We start from the raw sequence: 22462 nt of genomic DNA on the forward strand, positions 1-22462 counted from the left end.
AAGCCAAGTACCATACGACACTCAATAAATAAAATGAATTAAATTTATACTGCGATATAATAGTATATAGTTACTTAGAAGACGTACTTAGGTAGAGTGTTAGTATGTAAATTTGATAAATTAAGGGATATTCGAATCCTACCGCATGCCCCATGTTTTAACGACTCCATTTTGAATCACTAACATTAATTTGATTGCTCTTTACATGAGAAAAAACATTATAAAGGAACTTAAAGATTCAAGACACTTAATATTTAACTAAGTTCCAGTTCTAAGCTGTGTTTCGAGTTCAGTCCGACCGGAATTGCTCTATTTCCACCCAAAATGTTGGATTTAGAGATTTGAAATTTGTCATGTAGGTTCCTTATGTGGTCTAGGGGTGCACTAAGAGAGTATTTCACGAAATTCACACGTGTACAGTTATTAACAGAATTAATTGTTCTGAGCGAGCGGAGCCACGGGCTTATTGTAGTAAATAAATAAAATCAGTGAGTATCTATGGAATTTCAGAAATTCGAGCATCAGATATAGGTACGTGTTAATTTGTGGATTAATTAATATTTGAAGTACGGTGCTTGAAACAGCGGCAAATAAACAATGAATAATGAAGCTCGCATAGATTGATTGTACCACATATATAGAGTGCTAATAAAACATAGAACACGCAATTAGTTCGAAGTATGCAGTATTATTAATTTATTGCTAGTGGATAAATGAGCCTCTGCCTATCCCTTCGGAAAGGATACATGAATGTATCTAATAATGAACCCTACTAACTCAGAAATTGCAGAATCTATGGAAATTCAACGCAAGATGCAGTTTTTATCGCGAAAAACTATCGCTGCCCCGTTTTATATAATAAGAAAAAGCGAAACTGCGATATTTTTCCGCGTGCCATGCTTCGGAGGCAGGTGTAAAGGACTATATAGCAAGTTTACCGTATGACGAAAGTCTAAGTTTGAGAAATTTAATTTGGTTTTTCTGTTTGTAATGTTATATTTCGAAAAGTTTCATAGACATCCGATCAGTAATTTTTATATAAATGAGACTAATAACAAAGCTTTCGCATTAATAATATCAATATGATACTATATTAACTGACTGAACTACCAAGTTAATTTCAGTTTTTAATTTTATCATTAAAAACAAAACACAATAGTTTGCCTTCCAATTCCATTTTTTTCAACAACTGCGCGCTCTTAAATAAAGTGGTTCTATTGTTCCTCTATGACCACAGAGTATCAAACCACCCAAAGCCGACTTTGTTTTGCTCTGTGGATTGTATGGGATATCTTATTACTCAGGATATTGAAGTTGGGTTAATGTATTGTTTTCTAGAATACAATATTCCATTAAGTTAATTATTTTACTTAAGATTTGAGAATGCTGATCAAAATATTCTCAGTCAAAATTCAAAAAATTCAAAATTCAAAAATAATATGTATAGATATAAAAATCAAATAGATAATTTGTTTTTTTACAGTTTTACTATTATTCAGATCTTATAATATCAGATTAAATTGTGCATCAATCATGTGACAATTTTCAGGAATAAAAATTAACTTTTTGTAATTTTACACAATTTTTACAAAAGAAGAAAAACCCTATGCCAGATATAAAAATATCTAGGTATTTTAAAACAATAGATTTCCCTAAATAAAGACATTGCGACATTTATTATTACATGTTTCGAACTTATTTCGAGGCTAACTTTGTGTAATTTGTCCCGTATATATATATATATATATATTTATTTATTATTAATTACCGTATACGATAAAAACCTGACCAATCATAGCAATAACAAACATACAAACAAACAAACGCACAGCTATTGTGTTAATGTCTACCACAAAATGTTAATTCCAGCTTTTCAGTAGCCTCGTTACGGGTAATGGATGGCGGTGTGTGATAATTAGTATTAAGAATATTATCTCATTTATTATATAAATACCCGAAGCCAATGTATTATTTTGCAACTGAACGTGGCGTTTCAGTCTTCAAGAAAGTTGGCTCTGTGTATCCCTTTAGGAGATAAAATGTACATACATACATACATATTGTGACGTCTATATCCCTTGCGGGGTAGACAGAGCCAACAGTCTTGAAAATACTGAATGTCCACGTTTAGCTATTTGGCTTAATGATAGAATTGAGATTCAAATAGTGACGGGTTGCTTGCCAATCGCCTAAAAAAGCATCCCAAGTTTGTAAGCCTAACCCTGAGTCGCCTTTTACGACATCCATGGGAAAGAGATGGAGTGGTCCTATTCTTTTTTGTATTGCTGCCGGGCACCACACGGCACACGGAGATAAAACGTGATTATAAGTATATACATAAGTATGTTTAGCAAAATTTTATTAAAACTTTTACTTATCACATTAAATCCCTTCAAAATAAAAGCTTTATCATACACAAGCTGCTTAACCGACTTGCAAAACGATGTTTCCGACCTTGTTTCGCACAAACGCAGTTAATACTTGGCAGCTGACTGAATTTTTAACAGTGGACTAAATAAAAAACGAATTACGTCAAGACTGTTCTAAATTGCACAAGCCAATCAATTAATGAATTATTGTGGTATCTCGAAGTAAATAGTGTTAAATTTAGTTAGTAGTAGTAGTAGTAGTATTTAGTTTAAATCTTAATGGTTTTGATTTAAATTACGAACAATCTGGCCTTGAATTGTGATTATAAATTTTAAAATTATGAGCACTCTTATATTATCATCTGTATGTTATGTATAATTAGGAGTAGAGAAGAAGATATTTTTCTTTCATCCCTGTAAAATTCTATTCCGTCTATTTCGCGTGAGTTTGTGTAATGCATACTTATGTAAGTGTATATTATATGTTTACTTTAATGGTAACATAAAATTAGAAGACAAAAATTGGGACACAGAAAAATCCTTCTCGAGAAAGATGAAGAACGATTACCTATTACGAATTTAGTGTAAATCTTATATTCCTGTTTTTAACCCAAAAATACAGGCGAAAAAAAAGAAAACGTTTGAAAATGGAAAAATACATTCGGCGAGAAAAGTGCAACTGTTCAACAACCTCAATGCAAAGACAAAAGCGGACTTCTACAAACTGCTTTGACAGTGTACCAGTTCAGATTTAGTCTCTCGCGATACTCCGGCGCGGCAGGACGTTCCGTCGCCCGGGAAAAACGGATTCGATAATTGACATATACGTGATTCCCTTATTAATTGGATTTTCGGGATAGCTGTGTGTAGTAAGTCGGGTAGACGATTTGCATAGAAATCGTTTTGGAAGATAACCAGTATGGATTAATCGTTGGTTGTAACTGTAATGTTAATTCGCCTTTGATCTGAGTGTTGTGAATAAAAAAAGAAATACAATTATTGTGCGTCTGTCAGGTGAATTAAAGTGACTTTTTGATACGGTAAGCTTATATTTTATTGGTAATATTTTAAATAGAGTTACAAATGTTTTTAAAGGCACTTCTAAAATGAGTTAAAATATTAAAAGTGTTTTAATACCATACACTTAAAATAAATAATATATTCTTCTTATAAATTATGAGTAATATGTATAATATTTTAAAAAATAGGAACGAGAATGTTAAAAATTTACGCTACTGAGTACGATTTATTTACAATAAAAATAATTGAAAAAAATAGTGACGAACCCATTAAAACAGAAATTTTTATTAGGTTAATAATGTCACACACGTACATACATAAAATCACGCCTCTTCCCGGAGAGGTAGGCAGACACCGAGTTCATCTTTCCACTTGCCCCGATCTCTGCATACCGACTTTCGTTTCATTCATAACTCTCTTCATGCAAGCTCAATTCAATTATGTTTATATAAGGACAGATATTTTTATTTATACATTTAATACATTGGCAGCATACGCGTATATCACTGCACTTGTATTGTACCTAATAAATTATTTGACTTGACAAAATATATAAATACAATAATGAACAAGATTAATTAGGTACAGTTTCAGTTTGGTCTTAAGGTTCGACTGGTAGAGCATGTAATTAAGTCCAGCAAGTGTACATTATTTAAGGTGCATTAAAGTTTAAATAAATGAATAAAATATCAAAGTACTTGCTCACTGCACACAAATGTAGCAAGCTATTTTTTATTAAACATTTCTGTAAAAAAATTCTACATAAATTGTTTTTTTTTAACTTCTCTTCAAAGATAAAATAATAAACACATGCTTTTTTTTTTCAAAGTAATAACCCTGTTATGGCAATTGAATCGAAGCACTTAATCACACACATTGGTCGTGGGTAATGGGCCGCGAAGGGCCCCGCACGGCGTTTTTTTTTTAGATTTTATTTTAATGCTTCATAAAACCCTTTAACGAGTGACGTGTTAATAATAATCCATGTCGTTTAAAATTTTGCTATAGACGTTTTTATCTTTTTTTTTAACTATAGCTTTACTTTTTTAATCGGGTTTGATTCAGTGAACTTAGACAAGAGTCTATATAAAAAATGTATGTACCAATAGTGTGTCTTTATAGAGTCGATAGCGTCGCAATGGAATAGTCTTTATTCTTTAGGTGGTTTATACCTACCACAGTAATTATACAAAAAATATTTCGCTGAGACTATCGACACATTTATTTTTTAAAGATTGGGCTCTCAGTTTGAAACATGTTATTAACGAATAATTTGATTGTGTGTTTGTTAACTCTTTATTGAACATAAAAATAAATATAACAAATTACAAAACGGTTATTGGATTTAGAAAAATATGTACAATAGCGGACTTATCCCAATTGGGATTTCTTCCAGTCAACCAGAATACAAAGGAAAATCATTGAGGATGAAAATAATCTTTTGTAGATTAACTTCACCTTCACGCCTACATCATTTTATTTGCTAATCCTTCTTCTTACCTCTCAGTGATTTTTTTTTCTTACCTCTGTACCTTGTAGTTTCTTGTTAAAATCAAGGAAATTGTTGGCGATTCTTTTTTAGACGATCTGCAACTCTCTGAATCTCAATTCTATCATTAAATCATATAGCTGATCGTGTTTCAGTCTTTTCAAGACTATTGTCTTTTCAAGGCTCTTAGTCAATAAAGACGTGATACTTATCTAGAATATTTGATATATCCGAAAGTACTTGGAGTTATGAATATTGGCTTCAATACACCAGTTCCTCAATAGCATATGAAGAGTCGTGTCCTATACAAACCCGATGAGATATCTCCGATCTAATTGTTCCACATCTCAAACAATAAACATCTTTCCCGATCAAATATTTAGCTCGCATAGAAATCGAACCCACATACAGTGACTCAAGAGCCTTGTTATCGTAAAATAGTGATTGTGCAAACGTTAAGCTGCTAGTTAAAGACCTAACTATTTATTACACGTGTGCGTACGTACGTCAGTAGTGTAGTACCTCTATTGATACAATTCTGTAGGTAAAGTATGTAAAATATAATGTGTGTGTGTTGTTTCTTTTGTCATAAGTCATCAAATCAATAAAAAGTTCATTATCAGAGTTTCGTTACAAGCAAATATTTTTGTCTACTGCCAAATTACCTACCTTTATATTATATCTGTATTTAAAACCAAATGTGATGTGATGATGTATGCCTTAATATAACCACGTGAAAACATATAAAACATAGTATAAGTATTAATTTTTTAGGAAAACAAACAGTTTTATGTATCTAAATGTAAAACAGATTAAAATGATCATTAACTTTAAAAGTACGAATAAATGGATTGAAAGGATGGAATTATTATTTTTATCCACTTTACTGCAATCCGCATTTTGTGAAATACAAACAATTTATACGAAAAAAAGCTTTGCAGGGCAATAGCCAATCTTTCAAATTATTCTGTTAATTTCTCTAAACAAACTTAACTTCTATATTCTCATTGTTCCACGCCTATACATACAAGGGATTCAGTAATAAATAAAACGCTTTATACGATAGAATTTCTGCCAGAAGGCTGGCTACGTAGTATTTGTTTAGGATGCTTTTGCCGTTTTTGTATGACGGTGTGCTTATATAGAAGTATTTACTGGGAGGGCTGTTTGTATTAATAACTCACTAAATATTGCCTCTTTGACCTATATTGGCTGTAGTAAAAATTCATTGGCAGAGTGGTTAAAGTGGCTCGTGAGAGGCACAGGGTTCATTTCATAAATTGATATTGCTTATGTTATCTACATTTGTAGGTGCTCTTTATTATAATTTTTTTCAATTATGTTTATAAATATTACTTATTTTTTTCTCATTTACTTGTACAACTTTTACAGTAAGGTAAAATATCGAGGATACCTTCTTACATTCGTTCAAGAGAATATCACCATTATCTAACCTGGTACATCTCTTCGAAGTATTTCGATGGAAGTCACTTCTCCTGACTGACTTCATCACTCCTGAATAAAATTTATAAATATACATATGTATGAGAGTTATGAATGTGGATGAAGCAAAGGAAGTATGCAGGGATCGTGGCAAGTGGAAAGAGGTAGTCTCTGCCTACCCCTCCGGGAAAGAGGCGTGAGTTTATGTATGTATGTATGTACACATATGTATATTTAAATTTCTTCGAAGCTTTTTAAAATCTTTTGCGGAAAATACTTTCATGGTGCGAAAATATTTCCGTGCTTCTGAAAGCAGACATTATCCCTTATTTGCTAGACAGAGAAAATAGTTAAAAACCTCGAAGCAACGTTTCGCTAGACGATTTAATGATAGATTGAGATTCATGGACACGATCGGTTACAAGCCTATCGTGTGAAATCTATTTGCACTCTATTTCCATTGGTCCAAAATATCCGTAATCCACAAAAATATTCGACAAAGAAAAAAGAAGCCCAATTTATCCCGTAAAGTTGCTGACGCATGTACCAATGAATGATACTGTTCGGAGCTTACGATGGAGGTATTAAATTAAAGGAAAAACTCTATAAATCCCACTTCTATTGTGGTCTGACCGGCAGAGAATAATGGTTATCGTGCTGAAGTAATGTTTCCTTCTATCAAAGCGAGGGTACACAAATTGGTCAATTTTTTATGATCTTGTCGAGAAATTGAGATTGTCGTTGAAAATTATTTATTGGGTCATGGCACTTTTAGGATATGACCACTCGATCACTTTTCCATGGATTTCGTAAAAGAAGCGACTAAGGGAAAAGGCAGCTTCATCTTTTGCAGCTTTTACCACGGCTCAATATGGCTTAGGGTCTCCTGCAAAGATTGCGGATTTCAGACGGGCTTGCTTCGTGTAAAAACCTGATCTATCCCATAGTAGATCATAATCAAAATGCGCACCCTGGGTTCCTCTCTAAAGTGGTCTGTCTAGGAGGAATTAAGAGGTGCACTAAGAAATTAAATAATAATCCCGAAATAAGAAATTAATGAGGGAATTTCGTTTTACACGGACGTACTCTGTCATAGTTTAACGACCGTATCGAATAAACCTCATTCTAATTAAACAAACATTTTTGAGTGTACCACTGAAATAGGGCTACAAAAGTTGAGAATTTATACCCAAAAGGGATTCCCGAAAGTAATCAAAACTAAATATGCTTCCTGGAACATTTCTCGTGGAAAATATTGTTTCTGTGAGAAATTTCATAAACAAACACACGTCGGTACTGCTTACTTAAAAGGATTTGTTACTGAGTTGTTAACTTGCCGACTAGTACAAATATACTATACAAATATAATAAAACTGATAATACATATGTTAGTCCATCTTTCTCGTTAAAACCACTGAACACATCTCTGTGACATTTTTTATACTTAAAGTGTGACGTATGTAAAAGGACAGAGTACTTTTAACGCGGAGGGGCCGTGGGCGAATAATTCCTTAACAGGGTAGGCAGAGATAACAGTTCTAGAAAATACTCTAAAGCCACACTCTGCTCAATTGCTAAGATTCAGATAGTAACAGGTAGCTACATAGCTCTTCTATCTGCTAAAAAGAAGAATCCCAAGTAAATTAGCCTTTCCCTTGATTGCCTTTTACAATCTGCACGAAGAGAAGTAGCTGGCACTGTTTTTTTTTTCTCTATCCGACCAGCAAACTTGCATTATAAGAATGCATCTATTATTCACTTAGTCACCTTTTACAACATCCACGTAAAAGATATAAGTAGAACAAGTAGTCAAAAGTAAAAATAAAATAAGTGCATTGAATTTTGAATGCTACCTTTGGAGCTTAGAATAAGTTGTATGAAGACTTCTTCATACAACTTATTCTAAGCTCACTAACTTTAGTGCATGAATAATAAATCGATTTTGAAAATCTCAGTTCAGTTTCAGGTAGTTCTTGATAGTTCCCTCATAAATATGCAAGGTTGCTTGATATTTTTATGAATAAAATGAATTTTGATAGAGAAAAATGTTACAAGACAAGCAATTTTTATGTAATCGATTCGAAAATTGTGATGGTGTAAATATTAAAGATTAACCTACTTACTTCATTTTGTTAAAACATTAACTTAATTATGAATAAATTAAAATTTAAACAAATTCTACGTCAGTTATTTACCATTATCTCTTCAGTTATTTAAATTTTGCAAAGTTTTATGAATTGTTAGAAGATTTTGCGTAAAAGAGTAACCAACCCGATGCACCCATTCTTAAAAACTTTTAATGTAATTATTTTATTTATTAGGTCAGGTCAGTATTACCCCAAACGGATGAGCTGGTGTGAAGAGAGTTATGAATGTGGATTACGCAAAAAAAGTATGCAGGGATCGTGGCGAGTGAAACGAGGTACACGAGGGAAGATTTTTTCGGCAAGAGAGATACTATTTCAATAACAATTTTCATCTGATATCAGAAAAGAAACATTATTCCCTTCTCTTAGTCGACATTAGAATAGTTTCTTTGAGAAATTGCATTTCCCGGCAAGGTTCGCACACCGATGTAAAATTTCATTCCGTTTGCTCAACGTGAAATATGTCTACACCGATATTGGAGCCGGTAGTTCGGGACAAATATTTGTTGGGAAAAATATGGATTATGATGCAGTCACGAAGGTGTTACGAGTGCCTTCGCCCGCCATCGATTTGTGTACGTTTTTGAAGGATTCCTGGTATCACAATGATTAGGTAAAGTTACAATAAATGAAAAAAAATATATATATTTTCTTTGTTAAAAGGTTGACTAGAAAACTTCATAAACCGCACCTTTATACTGAAAATCTTAAAATGGATAATAACAGTTGTGCAATGGGTCTATAGTGTCGCATCCTCATACCAGAGATTAATTTCTTCCGTAAAAATTCTTACATTAAAAGATGTTTGAAGCCTAGACTAAAATCGACAAATTGTAGTGAATGTCAAGCTAAAAGGCCTCGCAAAAATTAAGATTACATGCTACAAAATATATGCACGTACGCATTTAACGAACTGAAAATATGAGTGTTTATATTTCCATACGAACGCGCTCGAAGGCGTGCGTAGAAGAAATACTGTGAAATTCACGTACTTTACTCTGTTTCTCAGATCTGACAGACTAAAATAACTTTCATAGGCAAAAAAGTTTAAGAACTCATCAAAATATATTTATTTTTAGACGATCAATATGAAGATGAATTAGGGATTTGTGCTATAAAAACATGACAGCAGTATGATTGGAACGGAAAGGTCTATCCAAAGTACATACCTTAATGAAATCAGCGGCGTTCTGGTGAAAGGTCAGGTCAAGAATAACCTAAACCTATTAATTTGCATGAGAAGATGACATTTGGTCATTATCTACCATCAACATGGGGATTTTTTTATGTATGTTTGTGACGCGGTAACTTTCGAACCGTTGGTCCGATTGTGATAAAATTTAAAGGCAAGTAGGATCTGTCAATAAAATTTTTAGATTTGTGTGGCTACGAAATCGGCATTTCAAACTGGATACCAAAGGACAAGACAAAATGGCCGCCAATTCAGTGAAACATTGTCAGTTTTCCGAAAACAAAAACAGTGATCGCGGGGTCTATGTTCAAAGCGACGGATTAGTTCTACTTCTCATCACGAGGAAAACCTTGTGCAGATTTCCCAACATAAGAAAGAAAAACTATAAATAATAACTAACATAAACGTAACGTGGTCGTCAAATCGGGGTAAAAAATGCACTTCTTAAAAACGTAACCATTTCATAAAGAAATGCCAGCGAAGGAGCATTAAAATTAATAATGACTCGTAATAAAGTTTCACAGTAATAATTTCTTTTCTCCCTATTTATTTTCAAGTCTGCCGTAAACGCCCGTTTCTGGGTCAAATGGCGCTCTCCGAGAAAAGGCTAGTTTTTATAAATAAAAATAGTATAATGATATAATTACATAATGGGATACCCGTTTCTAATATTATTAACAGATAATATAAATAATATTATACAGGTTTGTAGTTCTAAGTTTAGTGAAATAGGACAGGTCCACTAAAGTGGTAAAGAAGCTTAAGTCATTAAGTACTAAATTTTGCATCGAAATTCCTTATGTAGTTAAGATTCCGGAACGTAAACACTAAAAAAAGAGAACACGCCATTTAACAACATCGCTCAACTGTATGGCCTTATGATAGAAAATGATGATGGAATTGAGATTCAAAAGTGACAGGTTGCTAGTCCATTGCCTTAAAGAAGGACCCTAAGTTTATTAGCCTTTCCTTTGATTTCCTTTTATAATCTACACAGGTGCTGGCTAAATTGAAAACTATTCTAATCATCACTGCATATTATACAGTCTCCTTATTAACTCCTTCTGAATGTATTCGCTAATCTAGTAAAACAGTTGATGTATTTTGTTCCTGTTTGAAATGTTGAAAAGATAGTTTTCTGGGAAGGTTTATATCTATCAATGCTACCCGTGCGAAGCCGGGATGGGTCGCTAGTTACGAAACCTCAGGCCTCTTGCAAAAAGCGAGGTTTTCGTCAACTTTCGCAACACGTACAAGCTTTTTCTTGTGATGAAGCTTAGTAAGCTCTACGATGAAAAACGTGATTCATACACTGCTGATTTTATTTTGAGAAAGCAAGTATGAAATCATCATATTAATGTTATATTATTAAACATACATATGTATGTGCCGTATGGTACCTGACACCAATAAAAAAAAATAGGACCACTCCATCTCTTTCCCATGGATGTCGTAAAAGGCGACTAAGGGATAGGCTAATGTCTTATTTAATTTTGGTCAAAAGAAACTACTAATCAGACTGAACCATTTTTGCTAAGAAACCAAATGATTTCCTATTCTTAGCAAAAATGTTTCTATTAATTTAGTGGTTCCTCACTAAGTACTTGCTAAAAGTTTCCTAGATAAGATTTATGTTTCCCGCCTAATTATAACACAGTAAAATAGTTTCATCAAAATCCGTCTTAGTTTTCTGAAGATGAGCTAGTACCAACATACATACATTTAATATATTAAATTTACAGACACACGTTTTAATAACGAAACTTCCCATGAGAAATTCAATAATAATGTTTCAACTTATTAAGCGATGAAATACTTTTCTTAGCATTCATATTGTTCCCAGCTTATCCTTTAAACTTATTGTGAGCTCAATTTTTCATACGCTTCCCATGTGAACGAGCCATCTGCTTAAGAAAAATTACATAGAAATGAGTTATATGTAAATTTGTAGCATTATCCTTCCTGCAATATTTTTGAGGTTTAAGGGCGGCACTCCATAGCGTACCACGCTTCGCTTAGTGTGAAATTGTATGTGGTTAATAATTCTGCATAGTGTAATCATATTATGCTGTACGTAAAGATACCATTCCAAAATATTCTGTTAAATGAATGCAATAAAGTTCAAGTCAAGAGTTCCCGAACCAGCAACATTATATGAAGAGAGTTATGAAACTGGATGAAGTGAAAGATGTAGGGATTGTGGCAAGTGGAAAGATATAGTCTCTGTCTACCCTTTCGGGAAAAAGATTTTATGTGTGGAAATAAAAGATCTTAAAAATTTCTGTTTTATATAATAATATATAGTATTTACGACAAAATTTTATACAATAAAGTATTTACAAACAAACAAATATTTCCAAATCTCTTCACAACGCGTCATTCATTTATAATGTAGCAAAATCGGTCTATCGTCTACTATAGGTGTTCTAAAGGGACATAACAACATGGGAGATCAGACCTCGGACCTCAATATGTAGTGATTGAGAACGCTACTACGAACACGCAAATGTAATATGAGAAAAGATGTATGTTTATAGCGTAACTTGTCAGTCAAAGCCATGGAACATGACCTTAAGAATGCTGTTCCCGTAGGAGGACGTAGGAGTTTTCCTTCCGGTTATTTATACGTAAATCATAAAAGAGAAATGAGAACATCCGATTTGAATAATTTGGTTATCAAGTCATTTTGATTGAAATGGCGATAGAATAATTTTATATTCTCCATGACAAAAATTTTGCATACGTTTTTTTTTTTATTTGCACACGACATTGTTCCAGTCTTTTCAAAGACATAAAATATATCAGCGGGATGAAATTTGGTAGGGTTTAAGTTACATATTGCATTCCGGTAACCGCACGGCATGTATTACCCCACCACAATTAAGGTTCACGAAATTCGACTGCCGTATTTCCGATAGTTCTCGTTACTATGCTAATGCCGTACGGAATTCCGGAACGGACGGCCGGGAAAAAGATCCGTGAACTGGGAACAGCACTTTATTTTGATACGGGTGTAATTAATTCCATCGCTTAATCGGTAGTTAGAAAAGGATATGTTGGCTATCGAGTACGAATGTGCAGTTAAAATGATTTGTGGCTTTTTTATTTTGTCTATGATTTTTGAAATAATTTTTTGAAATTTTTTTTTTTTGTAATTTGAAATTTATTTATTAACATTTAGGTTTGCTATTGGTCCCACACTAGGCAACATGCCTGTCCTATGGTAACCAATGTTATAGAACATATATATAACGTTAAAAGTAGCCGACAATAAGTTTACAGGAGTTAATAGTTACATGCTATACAAGACATTAATCAAACTTCTAAATTACATAGATATCGTTTGTTTAAAGGAAAAAAGGTGAAAAAAGAAAACAAATATATAAATTACAAGTGAAGATGCTTCGCAGGATCTGACAGTAAATTAGACTGGAATTTGTAAAAACTGTTCAGTATCAATATAATCCCATTTAATTAGGAGCGATTTAATTTGGTGCTTACATTTAAAAATGCTCGAGCTTCTGATGTTCGTAAGACGCGCTATTTTGTTATATACAAAGTTCGAAATGAACGGGCTAAACCGATGGGCAAACTTAGTATTCACACACGGCAAGTTAACCATGAATATTCGTTTCCTAAGCATATCTTGATAGTTTGGTAGTTTCAAAACTAATTTGTGTTTATTCAGAGCTAACCTTAGAATGAATAGTTTTCGAACGCTTAGTACCTCGGCCTCTTCATATAGAAGGGTTGTAGCGTGACGATATGGCTTTCGAAACATAACTTTCAGTACAGCTCTCTGTGCACGCTCCAGTTTTATTAGGTAAGTAGCCGCTGCACTACCCCATACTACAATGCAGTAGGATATGATTGATTGACAGAGTGCCAAATAAATGGTTTTCAATAATTCGAGATTGGCACATTCTTTTAATATCTTCATAATAAAGATGAGCTTACGCACCCTTGAGAATCTTTAAACTCGTCATCTGATAAAAAAATATTTATTCTTTGTTTCTTGACATTTTCTCGTCTTTTCTGATGTCTTGAAAAAACCTAAAATACATATTTAAAAAGATGCCTTTATCTCAAATACGGTAGACAGAGTCGTAAGATTAAGTTGGACGCTCAATGATGGAATTCAGATTAAATTATAGTGACAGGTCACTAGCCCATCGCCTTAAAGAAAAACCTAAGTTTAAAAACTATTCCCTTGACTAAATTTTAGAATCTGCGCGGGCATTGGCAAAGAATACAATGTTATACTTGACTACCAGACTAGGTTCCATCTATTGAAAAATATCGCGCGGATCCGAGGCGTAATCTAGTCTCACATTGGTATCATTTATATTTGTCTTTAGCCCTCTATCAAAAACCAACAGAAAACTCAACTGAACACACATTACACACGTTATGATGAGAAAGTTATTTCACATAATTAGTGTGGATTTACACAAAAGTTGGAGTGTACTTACTCCCAATTCGCTCGGTCGTAGCTTCGTAGCATTCCGCGCTACGAATTCGCTACGAGCCGTAGCATCAGCTACGTATAATTTTACACTACACATTAATTTGCCATCATGATTGTAATTATTATGTATGTTTAGCAGACTTTAAATAATGGATAATTCGATTTTATATATTTTTTTTTAATAATCTGTTATCAGTGTGATTTGTCAGTATATAAATTAATTAATCCCGGCTTCGAAAGATGAGTTTATAGGTGAGCCAATGGATTTAAAAGTGAGCATGTCAAAGACCGGACAATTGCTAGACGACGGAAAGACTAATTGACTGATATCTAGTGAATCAATACAAATAACTAAAATAAAATTAATATTTTAGTTATTTGTAATAATAATTTAAATACTACCCTTGCATTTTAACTACTTACTTGATTTTCTATGGTCTTCCTATACCACAAACCACTTCCTTTACCAATTTACTTTTATTGAATTAAAAAATATAGTACCAGTTAAGCGTCATGTTTAAAAATGCAAAAACTGCGACCTATCTGAAATCTAAAATGAATTTTCTAAATTAAATCACTTTGTGATAACATTTTCCGATATTGAAAATTTAACACTGATTGAATTTGAACTTTATGTGTTTGAGTCTTAACTGGTTCACGTTTTTCTTAACCGTTGCTGAAAAACCGACGTATAAAAAAATACGTCGGTGTTTCAAAAATAAAATTATATATTTCTAATGTAAAACTTAATAGCACAGAACATCATAATGCGCTAAGCTGGTTAAAAGCCGGCACAATTTGAGAATAGTCGCAACATCTGCAATCCTTGGAACTATTGTGTAATACTGGATATTATCCTATAATCTCGACTTAATATAAAACGTTTTAATGGGAAAAATGAGTTTGTATCTTAGTGGTTTCTAACCTCTTCATGTTTTGTACTAGTAATCCAAAGTTACTGAACTTTCACGTTATTTGTATTTACGATAAACAAATTTATATACCCAAGCAAAGGCGGGTGCAAAAGCTACCTGAAATTTTAAGAGAATTGAAAGAGGACTGATTATTCGAAATTAACACCCTTTTTTTACTGAAAATAGTCACTTAATAGCAAAATTAATTCATTATTGCATGTACATTTTGCGATATTCCTTATTCAGAAGCCCAGAAATTGCAATACTGAAATAGGTAACTCACGTAATTACGAAGCTACTCTCGTCTACCGCACAAACTTAATTATATACATCATAATTAAACAATAATGTGCCGTGTGGTTCCCGGCTGCCGTGTGGTTCCCGTCACCAATACAAAAAGGAATAGGACCACTCCATCCCTTTCCTATGGATGTCATAAGAGGCTACTAAGGGATAGGCTTACAAATTTGGGATTCTTTTTTTAGGCGATGAACTAGCAACCTGTCACTATTTGAATTTCAATTCAAATCATTAAGCTGAACGTGGCCTATCAGTCATTTCAAGACTGTTGGCTCTGTCTACTCCAAAAGCGATATAAACGTGGCCAAATGTTTGTATGTATGTATAATAAAAAAATCTGTTGTCTGAAAATGTGTAGATTTCTTCACGATGTTTTTACTTTGGCACTCAATACACCAGAGAATGATAAAAAACTCTAAATACTACTATCAATCGCCTGAAAATATATAGATTTCTTCACGATAGTTTCTCTCATCTTAAGAGTAAATTGTGATAAGCTCAGACACCGAAACCATAGTTGGCTAAGCCCGTTGTAAGCCGCTACAATTCGAGATTCGTCTTAGCAACAGCTGCAGTCCTTTAAACTATTAAGTTATACGTATACGATATACATACATACATTAATATATCTAATAACGTCTTTATGCCCTGCAGGGTAGACAGAACTAATAATAAAAGGCGAGTAATAGAAAAGCCGTGTGGTTCCCGGCACCAATACAAAAAAGAATAGGACTACTCCATCTCTTTCACATGGATGCCGTAAAAGGTGACTAAGGGATAGGCTTACAAACTTGGGATTCTTAGTTAGGCGATGGGCTAGTAACCTGTCACTATTTGAATCTCAATTCTATCATTAAGCTAAATAGCTGAACGTGGCCATTCAGTCTTTTCAAACCTGTTGGCTCTGTCTACCCCGCAAGGGATATAGACGTGACCATATGTATGTAATAAAATAATCATTCACGATTTTATGATGTAGAAATATTTGAAAATGTATAAAATAGACGTTATAACACTCGCCGTCAAAAATAATACGATAAACAAAAAGTTAGTGATGTGATATTGATACTAGTACAAAAATAAACAAATGTACCAAATTCAGAATAAATAGTCAATGTAAATATGTTTCCATTTCAATTCAATTAATTTATTCCATATAACAATACACGTTGTGTCGGGAATTACAATATACAAAATACATAAAAATCAATATTATGAAAATTGCACACATACGCTATCTATAATTATTGTATTCCGTTTTATTTAACTACTAGCTGTGCCCGGAACTTCGTCCGCGTGGAATAGTTATTCTGGGAATCAGTGAAGCCCTCAAGGATGAATAAATTTCCCCGTTTTTTCACATTTTCCATTATTTTTTTGCTCCTTATAGTTGCAGCGTGCGTGGCCTAAAGCCTTCCTCGAAAAATGGTGTATTCAACCCAAAAATTATTTTTCAATTCGAACCAGTAGTTCCTGAGATTAGTGCGCTCAAACAAATAAACAAATAAACTCTTTAATAAAACTTTATAATATTATAATAGGTATCATTTCATAAATTTAAGTCACTAATAATAATAATATTGCAATTTTTTTTACATTTGGTAATGTTACAAAATTACGGCACAATGTGAACTAGGATGGAAAATTTTAAATTCATTAGAAAGTGAAATTCCACGAAAAATGTGACATTCTATTCTCTAATCAGTTTGTAAAGTTAGTTTCACCACACGAAAGGAATGATATTTCATCACAAATGCTAATTTCATACACTATAGAGAGCGAGGTACATATATTTTTTTTGTATGATTTGTTCAGGTGTTTTCGTAGGGCTTAACCCTTAAACTGCTGCAACTAGGTACTGCAACCTATACCTATAGGACTTTTAATCTATTTTGAAACATGGTTAAAGATTATGGTCTCATCGTAAGAGCATCGGTTCGCCATTAAATTAGGCACATGGCGTTGCAGAATTCCACGCCAAAATTCCGGGTGTGGAAAGATGTAGCCTCTGTCTACCCCTCGACATGAATGAAAAGTATTTTCTATAACCGCTTTTTCCGATTACATTTTTAGAGATCTCCTAAAAATGAGTATGAAATTTTAAATAAAATGAAAAAAAAATTGTTAATTTTTGCCTCTCTGACACCAACCATTTTTAGTGTATTTTTCCAAAATATGAACAAATATTTGGTTACTTCGTCAAATCTAATTCGGCGGGCGGATATTCCAAATAATTGAATTAGTCCAACCCTTTTCACTCACCAATTTCCCAAATACGTTGCCATGGCAACGCTAATTCGCCAATATTGTAAGAAAAACATCTCTTGAAATGTATTTTGTGTGGTTAATAGTAACTCCAATCATATTACGACCTTATAGATTGGATATGTAACTTGAAACTAACATGTATCTTTTTTTTCCATTATCCATTCGACTGGCTGTCTGAAAGAAATTGGTACCCCCGGGAGAACTGGCTGGATTCAAATAATAATTGTTTGATTATATAGCTAATAACATATTTTGAAAATCGAAGCGACTAAGTAGTTGGCGGAGTCATTACTTATTGATAAGCGAAAATATCAGTCATTGTACTAGGTAATAATAAAATTAATTTATTGTGAAATTATTTACTGTCTACTACACATCTTATACTTTTGTTCAAAAAACCATCCCATGGAAATAGTTTCATTTATTTTTCCCACGAGAAGGCGTACAACACGGCCAAAAAAGGAATATGTTTGTTTTTACTAGCGCTCCGAAAATTCCACGGGGATTTAAAATAGTAAGGTAAATAACGTTTACGTGAGGAAAATCGCCTGCAGTAACACTGGAGCGAACAAATATTTGAAGATGTTGAAATTGAGCAAGTAGGTAGGTATTTAAAAAATAAAGGTCAAGTGCGATTAGGACTTTTTCATGAAATTAATGAGCTGAAATCTTCTTAAATATTAAATTATCGTGTCAAATGTTCGTTCCCGTACGTCTTCCGAAACGGCTTAACCGTATCTCATGAAATTTTGTGAGCATATTGAGTAGGTCTGAGTATCGGCCAACATCTATTTTTCATACCCCTTAGTGATAAGGGTTGTTCATCCTTAACATTTTTTTAACAAGAATTTACTTAAAAATTATTTAAGTATATGGCAAAACAACGTTTACCGGGACAGCTAGTTTATTTATAAAATTCTTACTTATGAACACAATTTTTTTTTTACCGTTTTGTTTTCACCTAAGTGCGCGTTTAATATGACCCAAAGGTTGATAGATAGTACTGTTGGTACTACTATTAGTTTAAAACCTGACAATTGGGCTACAGATAATTTTGTGTCATGTATTGTGAGCAATATACTTGGTAAATACCTGATCATTCATTCTTGAATCATGGTCTTAGGCAGACCCAGGGCCCTCTTTCAAAAACCTTAACCGAAAAGAAAAATAAATTAAATTGTCAACCGTCTTTTTCAAGAAGATCAAAAGTACCCGAAACCGCCGAGCTTGCATGAAGAGAGTTATCTGGATGAAGTGAAAGAAGTATGCAGAGATCTTTGCAAGGCGAAAGATGTACTTTCTCCCAACTCCTCTTGGAAAAGCGTGATTTTATGTATGAAAACTTCCTTTTGCCGATTAATCCCATAAAACGCTCATCGCCTTTACAATCGCTTGGAAGACAAAAGGTTAATTTTGCCCAACACAAATCCCTTTTCTCCCTCGTTCCCTGTATCAACAGACGTTTGTTCCGTTTCATTTGATTTTTCCATTAACCGGTTTCGGTAAATGAACGCCTTCGGATAGTCTAAGAGCTTGCATTTGCAAATATTTTTTTTCTTTTTCGGGTAAATTTGATTATTTTATGTTCCCGTAAAAACTTATATGATAATTTCAGCTTCCTATGACCGGCAGTAAAGGTTTTGGGTCAGTCCCCTTGTGTTGATTTTGATCCGAAATATTATATAGTTTGTGACGTTTTGTTCCTAAGGGCGACCGTAATAACGAACCTGGATTAGTAAGTCATTTTTTTTACGAAGCGTCTCCTGTCTGCAACCTTTACAGGGAAATCTAACCTGAACCTGAAGGTTTCCTTACGACATTTTCCTCACCGCAAAAGCTTTCGCTATCACTCAGACTCATATACATTATTCAGAGAAAAGCCACCATGATTAAAATCTGGACGCCTTTACCGTTGACGCGCTTATAATCTTCTATTTCCTTCTCTCTACTATAAAAAACCATACACATGTTTGTGACGTTTTAAGAATAGTTTCCATTTCTTAAATTCCAGAGCTATATTAGTATATGACTAAAAAGGATGACTACCCTTGGACTAAGATTTGCGGCTGAAATTTATCGAGGATCTGATAAATGCGCGCCGAGTTTTCGCTGATTGACTGAGTTATATCTAACCGTCGCCGGTTATAACCGGTTATATCTGGTTTACAATATCGATGTTAAAAATGATTAATGACTATATAGTTCGAAAAATATAATAATATAGAAGTGGTCTGGTCTCAATGTGGTCACACCCTCGGCTACTCCCAGAAGGGTGGGGTTGTAACTGGGACTTATTGCCTGGAGAATTACAATAGAAATGGTCTGGTAAATGTGACGTCGCAACTGATGAGTGTGATACCTTATTAAGTCTATTGGGTGAAGACATTTAATTATTCGCATTTCTAAGTTTAGGTTATCTATGTGCAGAACGTGCCATGTGTGTGAAGTGTGGGTACACTTAGAGCAGATGAACTAATATTTATACTATGTAAGAAAGTTTAATTTATTAAACTATAGTAGACAGACCTCTGCAAAGACTAATCGGTATCGCTTCGTGTAAAAATCTCATTTACCCAATTCAGGATCATAGTCTTAGTCGTACTTTGGACTCCTCTCCAGGACGATGACTGCGGTTTATTTCTATACTTTTATTGTTTTGTATCGATATCGCCCCTTTGATTTCGTAATGGCTTCGGAGATTTGGACGATTCCATTGTTATAGGTGTTTTTTTCTACACATCATTGTTGTTAAGTGATGTTACATTTTCCTGTTTATTGTTAAGGTGTTGTGTGGTTAGTTATACGTAAGTAATGGAGTTGGGGAAAGGTCGACAGGGTCGGTGTAAAATTGAGTGACGTGGAACAGCGTGATAATGTTGTGACGTGAAAGAATATACAGTGACAGGAATAGAAGAAAAGCCATACAGCTGAACGTGACCTTTCAGTCTTTACCAGTCTGCTTGTTCTGTCTACCCTGTAAGGGATAAAGATGTTAAGTGTTTGTATTTATAAAAGCGAAGATGCTTAGATGGTTTGGTTATAATTATTGAAAGGATGAATGACAAATCGGGGACGTTATGTAATGTGGCAAGTTCAAGACTAGGATACCTAAATTTACGACTTGGCTGTAGGTGGAAATTGGCTTGATCATAATGTACTCGTATGTCAAGAGAGTCGACAGTATAGTTGTTAAATATTCAGCATTACCAAATACCGGGCTTCGAAGACGAAAGTTCATAAAACCTGCACATTCAAGCGACTTAATGCCTAAAACCACTATCCACACAGGGTTCAGCTTAATAGAGAAAATTACCAGGAAGGTTATGAGTAAACTTTAATTATTGTTTATCTTGACCTGACCGGAAATAGCTGGATATTGTGATATAAGGCCCATGGTCATTTCTTGATCAAGGCCGACTTGTCAAACGAAATGTTTCTAAGATCGTCCCATTTTAGACTAGTGACGGGCGGGTATATTGCATTCTCACAGTCTATTTGCAAAGGGTCAGCCAATAAATTCGCAAGGAACGTTTTGTGTAATTTATGGACGCCATTTGCATAAAGGTAAACGATAAGTTTGAAGGTAAATTGTTTACTTACGAGACGTGAAGTCTGCAAATTTCTTGGATACGAGAGAAATCTTCTCTGAGTGAAAACGTGACTTATAAAAAAACTTCTCCGTAAAAAGTGTATTGTAAAATCTTTTAATTTTAAAAGACCTTATGTCAATTCCAGGAAGGTAGCCAGCGTAAAACAATTATTCCGTTTGTTTCCGTTCCCGCGGGAATTTGGGGAGATCCCCTTTTAGCGCATCTACACATAAGGAACCTGTACCTATAATCAAATCTCTTGCCTCAGCGGTTTGGGTTGTGTTGATATGTTAGTCATGGAGTCAATCAATCACTTTCTTCTTTCATATTATTAGAAAGATGGATGGATATTAGCTTACCTAACAGCATCTAGCAGTGAAAACTGTGTTATGTTTTAATTGAATCGATTTTTCCATCGAAATTACTGAAGATTCATCACGTGGCTATATCATAAAATGGTAACAAATAAACACAATTTGCTATCAAAAGTCTATTAAAGCAAATAGAAGTAGGTCAAACATGTATCACCTCTCTTTTTCCTATCGGTTAAAACTAAAAGCGACACATTCTGTTAGTAAATCGGACCTTAATAGAGTAGTACGTGAAGTGTTTCAATGGAACGGTGCCAGGGAGATAACATTGTGCGAGGCTGACAGCGTCTAACAGCTGAAAAATAATGGATGCTACTCGAGCCGCTGAATAGATTGAATTGGAATGTGTTGAGATATATAAAGATTGCTTTGATATGAAAGTCTTGAATTTGAGGGCAGTTTGGGTCGATGGTTTCAAATATTATCTATTTCCTCCTGGCTTTAGTTCCGGTTGCATTCTCACCTCTCTAGAGAGGAGCCCGAGGTATGCCTTTGATCAAATATAATATGATATGATATAATTTAATCATTGGAAAGAAATTGTGTCCTGGATTGTAGTTTAAGGTTCGTCTAGTCTAAGCCTTGTCCTTCCAACTTTTTCATTTACACCCTATCCCCGCTTCTGCATAACTTTCAATATTGTGAAAATCATTTTATTAGTTGGTATATATAGAATTCGATTAGTATGAAGAACAAAATCAGTCGAGTAGTTTTTAATAAAAATAAATAAAAATAGGGAGTGGTTCTATTCTTAAGTGCGGGAAACCACACTGACAGGCTACGTTCAGCTGTTTGGCCTTATAATTGAATTGAGATTCAAATAGTGCCAATTTGCCAGCCCATCACATATAAGAGGAATCACAAGTTTATAAGACTATCTCTGTCTCAATA

At 33.9% G+C, this 22462-nt stretch overlaps 1 protein-coding gene across 2 annotated transcripts in view; it reads left to right on the forward strand.

Moving 5' to 3' along the window:
- The first annotated feature begins 3179 nt into the window (after positions 1-3179).
- LOC106135268 (uncharacterized) overlaps positions 3180-22462 on the forward strand; it is an 83445-nt gene continuing 64162 nt past the window's right edge. The window contains exon 1 of one of the 2 annotated variants that reach the window (XM_013335516.2): positions 3180-3409. The gene's annotated coding sequence lies outside the window, so the exon portion shown is untranslated. Of the gene's footprint in view, positions 3410-20334; positions 20415-22462 lie in introns of those variants that run through there. The other variant, XM_013335517.2, reaches the window with a different exon arrangement.

Source organism: Amyelois transitella, chromosome 26 (genome assembly GCF_032362555.1).
Source record: "Amyelois transitella isolate CPQ chromosome 26, ilAmyTran1.1, whole genome shotgun sequence".
Lineage (NCBI taxonomy): Eukaryota > Metazoa > Arthropoda > Insecta > Lepidoptera > Pyralidae > Amyelois > Amyelois transitella.